Source organism: Dermacentor albipictus, chromosome 6 (assembly GCF_038994185.2).
Source record: "Dermacentor albipictus isolate Rhodes 1998 colony chromosome 6, USDA_Dalb.pri_finalv2, whole genome shotgun sequence".
Lineage (NCBI taxonomy): Eukaryota > Metazoa > Arthropoda > Arachnida > Ixodida > Ixodidae > Dermacentor > Dermacentor albipictus.
Genome location: NC_091826.1, coordinates 123,002,160 through 123,016,657, shown reverse-complemented (window position 1 = coordinate 123,016,657; position 14,498 = coordinate 123,002,160). Strand labels below are relative to the sequence as shown.

The 14,498-nt window shown below is 48.6% G+C and overlaps 1 long non-coding RNA gene across 1 annotated transcript; it reads right to left on the bottom strand.

The window, feature by feature from the left end:
* Positions 1 to 854: 854 nt before the first annotated feature.
* On the bottom strand, positions 855 to 5,859 carry LOC139047114 (uncharacterized). Its single transcript, XR_011507043.1, has 3 exons — positions 5,485 to 5,859; positions 4,558 to 4,720; positions 855 to 1,225 (listed from the first exon to the last, which is right to left on the bottom strand). It is a non-coding gene; the product is annotated as an uncharacterized lncRNA (long non-coding RNA).
* Between the last annotated feature and the right edge of the window lie 8,639 nt (positions 5,860 to 14,498).

Below are 14,498 nucleotides of genomic sequence, written 5' to 3'. Positions count from 1 at the left end.
CTTGCCGTGGAAAAGACGCTGCCCGTTTCTCGATCAAATCAAAAACTTCAGGATAAAATCCAACCCTCAATGGTACGCGTGCAAGCCACAGCTGCAGTGACCTAACAGATGGAAGTTTCAGGAGTTTCCTGCAATATCTGTAACCTTTTGGGCTCTGGAAGTATAAACCTAAAGCAAAGGTTTTGTTTTGGCTGCACCATCGACGGCCAAACCTGCTGACATTGTGCATCTTTAACTGAGCTTCAACAAAAGCAGCAATAGCTGGTGTTAAATGCTCACGCAGACTATCTACCAATTCGGCAGTGGTCTTCATGCGACGGCGCTGAAGCAGCAGTCCTTGCAGCCTCTTGTTGCGGTTACGCAGCTGCCTGAGCTTGGCTCGAAGTTTCTGCAGTGGCCGCCTTTCATTGATGGGGCTGGTGAAAGATCCTGCAACGTACAGAGTCGACGGAAGAGCAATAAGTTGCTACGTCGGGTTTAGTCATAGCTGCATGTAGTCCTGTAGCACCAAAAAGTGCGCAATATTGCGAAAGCGTTGTAAAATTGCTAACCTTCATAAGAAAGAGGCAGACTGCTGAACGGAGCTCCTGGTGACAGATCAGCACTCGCTGACAGTGTTGCGGCCACCCCTGTCGTGCCAGGTTCCAGAGATGAAGCGCTTGCTTCAGTGCTTGGTCCTGCATATGTGTGGTCAGCTGCGCCCACAGAATATAAAGAACAAAATATAGTGACAGCACAGTTCTGACAGGGAAGCCAGCAACCCAACAATGCACAAATAATAACTAAGCACCACAGGCGGAATTAACACTTGCACTGAACCATTATGAAGCCACTGGCGTGGGAACAAGCTTGGTTCAGCGTAGAACCAGTAGGGCTGGCACCATCGGCATCTGCACAGCGCACAGACAAGGAATTGTAGCATATTTCTGAGCCATACCTCCTCAGGCTGTTCGAGCAGATACGAAATAACAATCACCTTCTTGGAAGAGTAGCAGCGACTGGGACGGCCGACTCTGGACGTACCCCTTGGAAACAGGTTCACCGGAGACAGCAGATATCATAGGAAGCAGTCCAATGAGCTTTCAGTCGTCACCATTTTCAAAAGATTTATGTCAGTTATGCATACAACCCTGCTCACGTGGTTCTCCAGCCCGGCGCACTGATGCCGAAGTTTCGCTCAGAGATTGTGAACAGTCCATGTCGCTGCTGCATTCGCTTGAGGTGTCTGAATTGGCAACATTATTGCGGAGAGAAAAGAGAATTCAGTACCTTTATAGTAAATAATTTCCAAAGAACTATAGCTTCCACAGCATGCGGTTCACATTGTCATCACTCTAGAAAGAAAAATGCTTATCCAATGAAATAAAATTCTGTTTACCACCCTTAATCGTTAGGCACATTAGTTTGATGTCATCAGCAGCTGTGGAGCACCAGTAAATCATTTGCAATTTTCATATGCTATGTTTTACTTTGAAGAGTGCGAAATTCGCCTATCACACAAACAACGATAGCTCGCAAATCAAGTAATGTGCCCCATATTGTTTACAGATTTATGCAGGTCAGCCTATGGCCTACGCAATGAGATGCAACAATAATGAATTCGTAAGCAATTATCGCAAAAAATAAAAACCTGTACAAACATTGGCTTTCGCTAGCATGAATATTGAGGTAAAAGGCAACAACACAAACAATTATTAGTGCATTTCTATAATCGTTCAGTGCGTGCTTTGATACATAACACATGAGCACACAATATCTCAGGGTGTCTACCAACCGGGAAAACCGGGAAAACCGGGAATTCTCAGAGATTTTTAGTAGTCTGGAAAAAGTCAGGGAAAACTCAGGGAATTTGGGCCTCTATCAGGGAAAATTAGCGGCAATTTTACTGAAAGGGTCGAAAGTCGCAATAATGCTGGCTCGAGTAACAGACAGGAATCGTAATGAATCGTCTTTGACGCCCTGTCGTCTGCTGGAGGAGTTGCTAGCGTACAGTCAATGACTGACTTTCCGGATTCCCGATAATTTGGACGGCTTCGCGGCACCGTCACGTACCCCATAGAGTCAACGTTTCAGAACGTGTGAAATTTCCGACGCAAGAACTCTTCACCGTCCGATTTTCCGGACGTTTTGCCGTGACGGCAGGTCCGAAACGGCAATAATCAAAGGCACCACGGCTGCCGTTTTGATTACTTCGCCACCTCGAACTGGCACTCTTGCACGCAGATCCGCTGGCAGCCGTTGCCACCACCGCGGCAACGCAAGGCCTAATTGCTTCGACGTTCACTATGAAACTTCTTGCCGTTGGGTGCCGAGTTTTTTATTGAAAGAATTAGCTGCTGTCAGCAATGGCATGGACTCCGCCTTTGTGATCCTCGCGATTGACATAGAAAATGCCGGTTCCTGAAAGTCAGCTTCGCCTCTGTAAAGAAATGTTACTTGGTGAAGCATACACAAAAGTATTGCAGTGAAGCATAACAAGTGTGGGAAGGGGCTATTGCCACGGAACACGTACAGTATGTATTCCTTAATTATACACGCGTGCACCCGGTATTTCCTGTCACATTACGAGCGCCGATATGCCTAATATGTGTAGCGACAGGCCTTCAGAGCGTTGTCGAACGTGCCTGTGGCGGTTTGAGTCCCTAAGGGCAGTAAATGACACGCATTTATTTTTTTGCAACTGGCCGATTTTCCGGACGTTTTCGCGGCCCCTAGGGAGCTCGAAAAATCGGTCGTGGACTGTGCAACTGACCAAGACGCTTCCAATGGTCCTTGGGGCGAAGAGTGGTGGAAGGAGGACAAGAACAGAAATGAACTACGCATTGAGGAATGAACGGGAAAGGAAGCCTGCTGCCGCAGTTTTGAAGGAGCTTGAGCTCAAAAAAATAAAGTTTTGGCTGATGCCGAGATGCAGGTGTCCCTCATCCAAACCAAAATAGACTCTTTAAAGCAGTGAAACACAACACTCGGGCGTTGTGCGCGGGCTGAGAGTATTTCAGAACAGTTGAGGTTGACTTACGAGCTGTTGAGAGAGAATCTCAATTGTGACAGAATTCGGGCCTCATACCACTGAGATTGCAATCAGTTGATAGAAATAGCTCATATTCGAAAATATTTGCTTCTATATGCATCTCCTTTTTATTCGTATTTGAGAATGTCCGACTCCATTGCAATGTTTTTCGAAGACACTATATTTGCTGTGTATTTTACTAACCACTGCCTCCTATTCTCTTTTTGAATAACATAAACACTACTCCTTAGTATTCAAATTGAATTAAGTCGCTTTTTAAATTTTTTTCATGTACCTATTAGGGAGTGACAGCATCAGGCGACATGTTTTCAGCCCGTCTTGACATAAAATATAGTTCTGCATCACTCAGGGAAATTTGCAATGGCACTCGGGGGAAACCTGGAAAACTCAGGGAATTTGGAAATGTCAACTTGGTAGACACCCTGTATCTCGAGAAGCTTTTCACCAAGCGTACCTTGCCCAAGTCGGCATAAGATTGCATCCTGATAAGACTGAAGGTGAAAAAAGAAGCTCTGCATACAAGAAAGCAAAGTTCTGGAGTACCCTTTTGGCTCACCCTTTTTTTCCCCCTCACTTCTTTTGAGCTATCAAAGGAAGGACGAGAATGCCCTCTGGACACGACAGGGACCGTTCATGAGACAAGGTTTCACGGTGAATATGAAAGATTCAACTCCCACTTGCTGCAAAACATGTAGAGTCGCCTGGTTTCCGTTGCTGAAGTGGCTAGCGGCATCAAACAGCCTGAACCGGAAGACTGACAGACTCACGTTAAGATCCTTTGGAGCCCTTTGCCATACCAGACTACCAAATATCCCACTTCCATTATCCTTTTTTTTTACCGGAAATATCAGGCAAGAGTATTCACACCGTCAGTGTACTTTTTCCGCACCCGTGCCTAGAAATTCGCTTGAGCACCCTTCGCCTACTAAGCTTGTGCCATTAGCTTACCACAAGCACAAACCTAATTCTATGCTATGTTGGACATTTGTCACGAACCTCACATACAGTGTACAGTGCATACCAGGAGAAAAGAAGTTTCGATCCCAACAGCGGAAAAATACGCCTTGTACAATGTCGCACGGCATACAAAAAGTACACAAATAAAAGGGCTGGAGCACCCCCTTGTGTGAGCGTCTAGTTGATTCAAATACTGACAACTGTTGAATCGCTAAACTTGCATGCAAGAGACGTAAAACGAATATCACACAAACACACACACACACACACACACACACACACACACACACACACACACACACACACACACACACACACACACACACACACACACACACACACACAATTATATGTGCTCACGTGAAAGCGATACTTTCACTTTCGTTTTCGCTTAGCAGGGTGCAGGTAAAAATTTACTGTAATTTTTAAAGCCACAAGACAGATACATAATTCGTTTTGCAAAAGACGCTAGACTGTTTACGGTTACGACAAAAAGGAAAAATTTCATTTCACAAAACCTGACATTTCAAGAGCGGCGAATGCCTTAAAAGTTTGATAACAAAAATGACCGGCAATGCTTGCTCGAGTAGGCAAAGCATCGTGTCGCAGCCTTCCTGACGGCAGATACACAGATGGTTCGAAGTGCCTCGAGCAAATCCTGAGTTCTCGTAGCTGCGACGGCGCCTTCTTCTCCAAGCTGACGTTGCGGCAGAACTGCGCCCACGCTCGGCACTAGGACGTGATGCAACATGCACGTTAGATACAACTGCGCCAAAAGGAATACGCATACTCGAAACGCCAATGCGTCATTATTCCTGTCACTGCTAACTGCAGTAAATTATACTTGCATTACATCTGAACTATGGTAGTAAATGCTCGCGCCAAGCTCTCTGCGCCCCAGAGTGCAGTAACGCTCATCCTCATGCCACGCGGCTAGCTGCTTTTCTACGCTCAACGAGTGACGAGAGTGAAGTGCGTTTAAAATTACCCTGACAGTCATGTATATGTAGGACAGCAATACCAAGGTAGGCAATAACTCCTGCTGAGCGAATCCAGTTAAAGCCTCCTCAAAGCCGCGCACATACACGAGGCTGAGTTTCGATACTCCCAGTTGCGCGGGGATCCTCGAATTGGCTTCATGGTTTTGCAAAACTAAACTATGTCGTACTCAGAGCTGTCAGGTAGCAAACCTTGTTCTAAATTGGCCTCCCGGTGAGTAGCGTGCACGTGGTTGCTCCTGAGAGCCCGGTGTGAAGTTCACGTTGGTGATAGTCAGCTGCATGAAACTCACTATAAATTAGAAAAATGTGGGCCTCTTTCGCACACCTCAGCACTGAAAGTGTGTGCCCTGCAGTGTAGTACATAAATATCCCCGAAAACATGAAGCCAAGTACGCACGAACGGGTTACAGCTATGAAACACGAGCGAACAGCCCGGCGAAACCATATCGAAGCTATCGCGCATACCTAGAGCAGACGACACTGTCAAGAGCTCACCTGTGAAAGTCCAGCGGGAATCGGTGTAGCGTGACACCAATGGTACTATCCACGCTGTCGCAGTGTACCACGGAGCATCGTTTCTTCACATGCCGCAAGCTCATCTTGAAATGAAGCGCTAAGCGCTTCAAAAGAAGAGCGCGAAGCGTGAAAAGACGGAAAAAGACTTCGCACTGGCCGCACGCCGAAGGAAACGACAAAACCGAGAAAACTGCCGCAGCGGTGCAGCGGGCTGCAAATCTTACCGAACGGTGACAAAGAAGCGACGTGCAAGGACGACGAAAACTTCGCAAAAGGAGCATTTTGAGACCGGCGAGCTAAATTTATACGCTTTACCAGGCGCGCCATCGCAGACAGCTGGCGATAAGAAATCGCTTCGTAAGCTCCCGCCACTGTAGCCGGGTTAGCCGGGTATCGAAACAAGGCCTGCAAAGACGCGCTGTAATGCACCGCACACTCATGAATAGGGGCAGGTCAAGAGTGTTGCAAAAATACAAAATTTGCCAGGTTTTAATAAAATGACTTACCTCTTTCAGAAAACAAGGTGCTAATATATTTTTTTTCTATTGGCAGATTACATTCCAATTTTGTAGCTTTATCATTTCTTTATATGAGTGTTTTGCCCCCCATCCCCTGGTTGTGCTGCAGTCGCGCTAAACCACTTTTCGGCCCAGCCTTCGCCACCACTTTAAATCCGCCTTGGAAGCTGCACACGCTCGCAACCAACGTTACTAGATAATCTAGCGTATGAACGAGAGGATCGCGTTTTCTCGGCGGATATGCGGGCGCTGGCGTCACCTCTCCCTTCTAGCCACCATAGCTAGGGTGGCTAGAAGGGGAGGTGCGAATACCGGCGGCGAAAACGTGACCCCATAGCGCACCGATGCCGCGGGGCGGCGCTGTTGGCTGAGGCGCGGAAGGAAGAAGGAAGAAGCATGTGCTTGCTGCGGTAAAGCTAGGGAAACGACGGAGCATACTAGAGACCTTTAGCTTGTACGCTATTCCGGTAAACGGGAGCGGTTTGGGCGGATTACCGGATGGTCGGGGCGTAAACGTGAGCGGTGAAGCCGCCTGGTGTTGTAGAGCTCAACCAGACAAACGCATAGCTAAAACTGCAGTAACTCACCATATCCTGCTTCGCCACCCGTGTAAATTTTTGGCAGCGGCGTAATTGTGAACACGATTACGCCACTGTCGAAAATTTACGCCAGCAGCTAAGCAAAATATAGTAATTAGCTCTGTGTTTGTGTGGTTGAGCTTTACGCCACCAGCTGGCGCCACCAATCTGGCCACTCAGGTTGGCGCCCCCGCTAAACCGGAAAACCGCTCCCGGTTGCCGAATAGCGTACAAGCAAAACGTCTCTATTAACGCGATAGCGTTAAGGAGCTCGTGTCGCAGAAAAGCCGGTGTCGTCGGCGTCGGCGACGTTGACCGTGAGCAATAAATCACGGCAGGCATTTCATAAATAAAAAGCAACTTCCAAGATGGGCTAGGTGGGAATCGAACCAGGGTCTCCGGAGTGTGAGACGGAGACGCTACCACTCAGCCACGAGTTTTTTTTTTTTATTGCCGACTTCAACACGTCAGTTTACAAAATCAGTCCGCGCGAAGAACACAACACGTATGTTAAAAATACGTCACCCTCACTTGGGGTTACGTGATGAGATTAAAATTCACGCATGTGTAGCAAAGCTTCCATTCTTGGAAGCCACTCAGGCACTGGGTCTTGTATCTTGTATCCTTCAATAGCTCTGCTAACAGATTCACAAAAATACTGTCTTATGGGCCTGGCATCAATGTCTGCGTGGCTGACCGCCATCCTGGATCGCCAAATACTGTGCAGGCCCAATATCATAATCATGTCAAAAGGAATCCCGTCTTCACTCTCGACGGGCAGAAATCTAATTCCGAAAGCATCAACCGGTAAGTCTTTTTTAATCGTGCGTTGGAGAATGTCCCAAAAGAAAAAGGCTTCCCAACAATCTAAGAAGACATGTTCGATAGTTTCCGGCTTCCGGCATATGAAACAATGATTTCCCCAAGGCACAAAGAAACCCTTCGCTTCCAAATACGTCTTGACTTCAAGAGTGTTCGTATGGAGCTTAAAGAAGAAACTTTTAACTCCGCCTGGTACAGTCATTCTTTTCACACGTTTTAGAACTGACTGCCATGGACCTGCACAGTACAACGACCTGTACAACGGTACCGGAAGAAAGACCTCACACAGGTCCTTATAAAGTTTCTTTCGCGACACCACTGACAAATATTCAAACGAAAATCGCACTTGCAAGACGCGACATGCCATGTACACCTCTTTAAGGAAGCCAAAAATGCTCCCTTGCATACTCTCCGAACTAACAACCAAATTTGGCAAAACCCTGCCCAACCTAACCTGACACACAGTTCGCAAAAAGGGGTCATTCGTGTCACGAAAAAACATAAATCGGTTAACCAACTGGCGCAGATATAGATGGGCCAAACCTAGTCCTCCAGAGCGGACGCGGTGAAACAGATTGGTGCGTCGTGTCCGCTCCCAAGTGCTTCCCCACACAAAAACCGCAAATACACGGTGCAGCTTCTGCACATTGACGCGAGAACAATGAATTGCTTGCAAGACATACCACAGCTTGGTTACAAAAAAAGGTTACAAATTGTGGCACGCGCGAAAATAGACCAGCTGAAGCCTTTGAGCCTGTCGGCCTTCTCACGCATTTCAGCAACTTGGCATTTCCAATATGGCTCACTGTCGCGATAATTCTCCAGCGGCACTCCTAAATATTTTACTGGGGTTGCTGTCCAAGTCATGTTTGCGAAATTCGTTGGGGTTAAGGGCCAGTCGCCGTGCCAGAACCCCAAACACTTAGCCCAGTTCACAGCACTCCCGCTCACAGAACAAAAGTCTTTCACAATTTGAACCACAACACGGACGCTTTCGTAGTCAGCACAGAATACAGCAATGTCATCAGCATACGCGAGAATGCGGACCTCCGCCGCATGCAAACGAAACCCATGAACGCTGTTGCTTTCAATAACGCTCAAACAAAAAGGTTCAATATACAAACAAAAAAGCAATGGTGACAGGGGGCAACCCTGACGCACAGAGCGTTGCACTTGGATGCGCGCTCCCACCCCCTTATTTACTAACAACCGCGTCGTGCATCCTCTGTACGCCATGGCTACGCCTTGGCAGATGACTGATCCAACATTAACGTGCTCTAAAACAGAGAACAAGAGGTCATGCGGCACCCTGTCGAAGGCTTTCTCTAAATCGAGCTGGAGCATTGCGATGCTTTCATGCAAAGCATCGCAACACTCGAGCACGGACCGGGCTGTGTGTATGTTGGTATATATGGTGCGACCTTTGATACCACAGGTCTGATGTGGTCCCACTAATTCTTGCATCACGGCTTGGAGTCTTTTAGCCAGAATTTTCATGAAGATCTTGTAGTCTACATTAGTCAGGGATATGGGTCGGTAAGCGGTAACCTGTCGCAGTCTAGCTTCATCTTCGCTTTTTGGTATTAAAATTGTATGGGATGTTAAAAATGGAGGAAGCATATCCTTGTCATAAGCCTCATTAAACAGTGTAGCCAAAACCGGTGCTAAATCATCTTTGAATGCCTTATAAAGCGGTGCTACTAGCCCGTCTGGTCCTGGGGACTTTCCCGGGTTGAGGTCTTCTATGGCTTTCCGCACTTCTTCTGTTGAAATGGGCAGTTCTAGCCGCTCTTTCCTATCATCACTAAGCCGCGGCATTAAAGAGAGGAAACGGGTCTTGAAGTCTTCGGTTCTTACTTTGGTGTAACCAAAGAGCCCGCTGTAGTATTCATAAAAGGCCCTTTCTATATTTCCTTTGTCTACGTAGATTACACCGTTCCACTCTATTTTTGGTATGTCATTCTTGCGGGCGTGCCTTTTTTCCAAGCCGAGAGCACGTTTTGTGGGCATTTCGCCCGCTATCAGCCGCTGTGCCCTCGCTCTCACGAACGCTCCTCGATATCGCTCCGTATCTATTGCCTCTAGTTTCTGCTTGACGGTGCGCATTTCTTCGGTGCAAGTGCCTGGCTGCTTTCCTTCTTGCATTATCAAAAACTTTAGGTCATCTCTCAGCGTGTTTTCCTGCAGCCTTTGCTTTTGCTTTATAGCGCACGATCGTTCAATTGCCATCATTTTCATTGCCTGCTTAAATCTTTCCCACTTCGCTCCCAGAAGTTCGTTGTCCGCCATTGGCAGTTCGTGTATCGCCGACGTAACGCGATCCACGAAGATATCATCGTTTAGAAGCTTGTCTTTAAGTTTCCAGTTTTCCCACACAAATTTGCTTCTCGTTCCTTTTCTTTTACCTACATGGAAGACAACAAGACAATGGTCACTGAACGGCACTGGTTGTACGCTGTATTCGCCGCAGTACGGTATCAGTTCAACAGATACGTACGCCCGATCCAGACGCGCGTGACTCGTTCCTTGGTAATGGGTAAACCGAACGCCAGAACCACATCCGAGACAATCACCAACATCCTCTAGATGGCAGCGATCAATTATGTCACTTAAACAGGCTGTACTCGCATCTCGGTAGGGCGTCGCACTGGTTTTGTCGCGTGCCATGCTTACGCAGTTGAAATCGCCAAGTAAGACAAGCAGACGGTCTGTGTCACAATGGTTGCCGACTGTCTCAAAAAGGTTTCGCCTCTCTTCAGTGTTAGTGTGTGCGTAAATACAGATAATACGCAATTCCACACCAGCAAGTGTGATGTCACAGACAATCCATCGACCGAAAGCGCAAGTCTCAACTCTTTCCACAATCGCTCCCAGAGACTGGCGAATCAACAGCATGCAACCTGCCGAGGTACCCACGGCATGAGACACGCAAACATCATACCGACTACTGAACAAGAGCACCATTCTGTCGGTCTGGTCTTGACTCTCGATTTTGGTCTCTTGTATCGCTACAATATCCAATTCCTGCTCAGTCACTAGTCTCAGCAGCTGATTTTGCCTCCTCCTGGATGAAAGACCCCTGACATTAAGCGTGGCTACTACGAGGTGTCTTTCAAATGCCGCCATCGTTAAGCAAGACCAGGCCGCCAGTACGGCGCTTACCTTCATGCGCACAACGCCGCGCCGTGTAGTGCCGTCCCTCCATTATTAGGTCTTCGGGTTGTCGTCGCGAGGAAGCGACGACGATCGTTGCCCGCTGGTGACACGCTGCTTTTTCCCTTCACCTACGCCCCACTGGCGGTCTAGGAGACGCAGTCGTTGCTCCTGGCTCATTGCACTGACATCGTCGTGGCGTCGTTTCGCAGCCGCAGGGTCAGACTCCATGGGTTCCTCGTTGCTTTTTTCAGAAGGGCGTGGAATGTCTTGCGATGAATTGGTATCCATGCTCGTGGTTGCCGACTTGGGGGTGCTGGGCGCTGGCTCACGAGTCCCTGGCATGGCGCCTTCCTTTTCATCGCTCAGCGCTGCGGCCGTTGGGCTCTCGACCACTGGGTTGGAGGCAGCTTGCTCAGCTTCATCCTCGTCCATGTGCAGCTCACTATTATCGCCAAATGTTCCTCGAGTCGCGGCGCGGGCGTATGACTTCGTGCATTCAGCCTCTTCATGCCCGAAGGCGTGGCACTCGCTGCACTTGGGCACCTTGCAGTCCCGCCTAATGTGGCCTGTGTTGCGGCAGCGGAGACATATCGGCGCACGCCCGGGCACGACGACTAATACTGTACCGTTCCCGAGACGCAGCTGATGGGGTATGCGCTCGAGGCTTGCACCTTCTCGAAGAACCAGCCGCACAACACGAGTAGTCGAGTCGGCGTTTTCAAACCCGCCGGTCTTCCATCTATCGCTCGAAACTTCTTTCACTTCGCCGTACTCGGCGAACGCCCGCCTCAGAGTTTCGTTGCTGACGTTGAAGGCACACCAATGCACCTTCAGCCGCACTTCCTGCCTTTGAGGGTCAAAGACAACGTAAGTCTTCCCTTTAACAACAATATGCCCGATGTCGAGCAACTTTTTCTTGGCTTCTTCACTACGGAAGTTGACTAACCAGACGTGCGACATCTGGTACGCTCCGATACCGCCCACCTGTTCAATGACGCCGGCTTCTTTCATCGGCTGGCGGAAATCTTCTATCCTGTAAGGCCTTCCAGCGGTGTCGCAGTGAAGAACAACCATTGTTTTCAGTCCTTCTCCGGTTGGCAGCGGCGGCAGTACAATCCTGTAATCTTTCAGGCCGTCCAAAAACGATGTTCCGCGGCCAGAATCGGCCGTTATCACAGCCACTCAGCCACGAGTTCGATGCTTGAAAGCGGTACAAACGCGCTTCTAGTGAACGCGGTGTTGCCTTAAAAACGTGCCGTAGAAAGTTATACTGCGGTGTGTATCGGTAATTATGAGCATGTAACTTACAGAAGTCGCATTTACACGAGTAGCGAAGTACGTTTCCGCTACATTTCTTGTGCGCTTACCGCACACGCAGAGCCATCTTGCGGCAAACACAAAGACCCCCTCCTCTCAATGTACGGCGCTGCCCCGACAGGTGGCGCGCTGTGCGCGGACCGGTGCCAGGCGCGTCGTTGCCCCGACTCCCTCTCCCCTGACGACGCTTCGCCGTGCTCCCACGCGGGTTGCAGAATCAAGCGCCGTTCCTTTCTTTAGATTACTATCTATCTCTCTGCCCGTGCCGATCACGACGTTTGGCTGGCGTAGATCGTTTCCCCCTCCGAAACACCGAGTTCTTTGGTTCGTACCGTTTGCTCAGGCGCACGTTTCGTTGCCGCGCCGAACGCTGCGTTGCTCGACGCTCTCCGTGTGATAGGTGGCCGCAAAGTCCGATGCGGGGCGCCTTGTAAGTGATCCCTGCGCCGTAGCGCATTGTCTTACACCCCTTGGCGGGTCGATGGGAACGCTATCGCGTTCCACTCTTGGAGGCGAAGCTTAAGCGTCCTCCAATTTTTTTTTATTAGAATGTGAGGACGTCTACCCAGCGGTCGATTTAGGCACCACTGGCCTCCTTGAAGCCCTTGGGTTCAGCGGGAGCAGTGGTAAAGCAAACAGGTCCGCAATAGACATTAGTAAGAGGCGATTGGAGGATTGGTGGAAGAAAAGTAGGGAAACGACACAAGACGGAGACGTACAAAAACACAATTCGCAATAGGGGATCAGAAAATTTGGACGTGTTAGTTCTTAGTGTTTTTTTTTTCCTTTTCTTTTTTCATTGGTTAACCTAGGTAGGATATCAGGCAGCATAGTAGCAAGAGCTTGGTGGCGCAACCCACCGCCCCGTTCCAAAGGGGACGCTCATAACATCTATCCATCCATCCGGGAAGCAGTCGGGAAGCAGCCAGCCGAAATGAGCGCCCCGCCAGCCTCGCGTCGGCTGCATCTCTAGAACCGAAGTGAAAGTGAGCCCGTTCCAGATATCCCGCGCTTTCTGCGAGCGTCAAAGAATAAATATTTATCATGAAAACGATCTTACGTCAGACCACATCATTACTCCTGTGAAATTTTACGGGCCCAGTTCGCACTGTATCGAGATTCAAACGCGTTTTGTCTGTGCACATTTCGTGAAGCGGCTCAGGGTGTTAAGGGATATAGTGGGGGGCTTCGAAATAATTTCGACCATTTCGGGTTCTTTAACGTGCACTGGCATCATACAGCACACGGGCACCTTGCATTTCGCCTCCCTGAAAATGCGACCGTCGTCCTCTAAATCAGCGCAGTCAATCACCTTATGCGTGACGCACGCATAGTAGTCATTCACCCTATGCAATTACCCTATGACGTAGTCACGCACAGTAGTCAATCACCCTATGCGTATCAGGTAATGTCTCCAGATTAAGAGACATTACCTGATAATTTGTCTCGGCGTATTTACAGGCCACTTTCTGTCTGCACTTGCACACCTGTAGCATGTCATTTTGACGCTCATATAAGCAATTTCCCATGACTGCAGACAGTGAAGCAACAGATCTGGTCATGAAATCGTTTATTTGCAAGTGAGAAAAAAAATAATGAGAACTTTACAACACACAAGATTTCAGTGTTTTCCATTTCTTCTCACTGCCATGCTGATTGACACCTTTAAGCAAAAAGTGAATCCTTGTGAGGCAATAAAAACGTGTAACTGAGGCTGTCAGGGTAGCAGAATGGTCCAGGCAACCAATTTTCGGCATATCACGAATTGACTGCAATATTTCGGCCGCAGCTTTGGCATGCAAGCGTGTTACACTGAATGAACGAGTGAGTTTCTTTTCAAGGGCATTTACCAGCCTATAGAACGATTCTGGGGGATATAAAATGCCCCCAAGGTCCCGCTCTTTGGATGCCTCTGATGGAAGTTCTCTGGGGATATTGCCTTTATCACTAAGACATGCTGCTTTGCAGTCTTCACAATGTGTGGGCAAAACACGCCTTCTCGCCACGTAACCTGCAATGTAATGAACTTTAAGCCGTCCGTCGCTGCGGTGCTCTACATAACTTTGGTGGTCCACAGCCACTTGCACGGCATCTGTTGGCACAGCCTTCACGCTGCCTTCGCTGTGGCTTTCTTAATTGTTCAGCCAGCACCTCTTCAACAGATAACAGCCCCAGGACATCCGACGACACATTGCCGTCCTTGGGGCTCCTTGTGAGGCTCTAGAAGCTAAGACACCTGGATGTGCACAAGCAACATTCGTTACTTAAGCATACCGAACTTCTGCAAAACATTGGTACTATTTACCAAGCTTGCACGTATACATACCTTATGACTAGAATGAATTGAGCTGGGGTAGGATGATTGTTTGCCCCACTCGCTTGTCTCACAACGCCAAAACATTCATCTAGGCGGTCTTGGCTCAGTTTCGAAGTCATCATGTACATGTCAGCATTTTCGGTAAGGTACTTTAGAAGGTGTTTTGTTGAATGGATGGTCATCCTCAGCCCCTCAGAAGTACTGTTACTAAGAAAGCCGAGCCCATTGGAGTGAGCCTCCCATTCATCAAGAAACGGAAGAGCTTCATCAAGAGTGGCCTCTTTC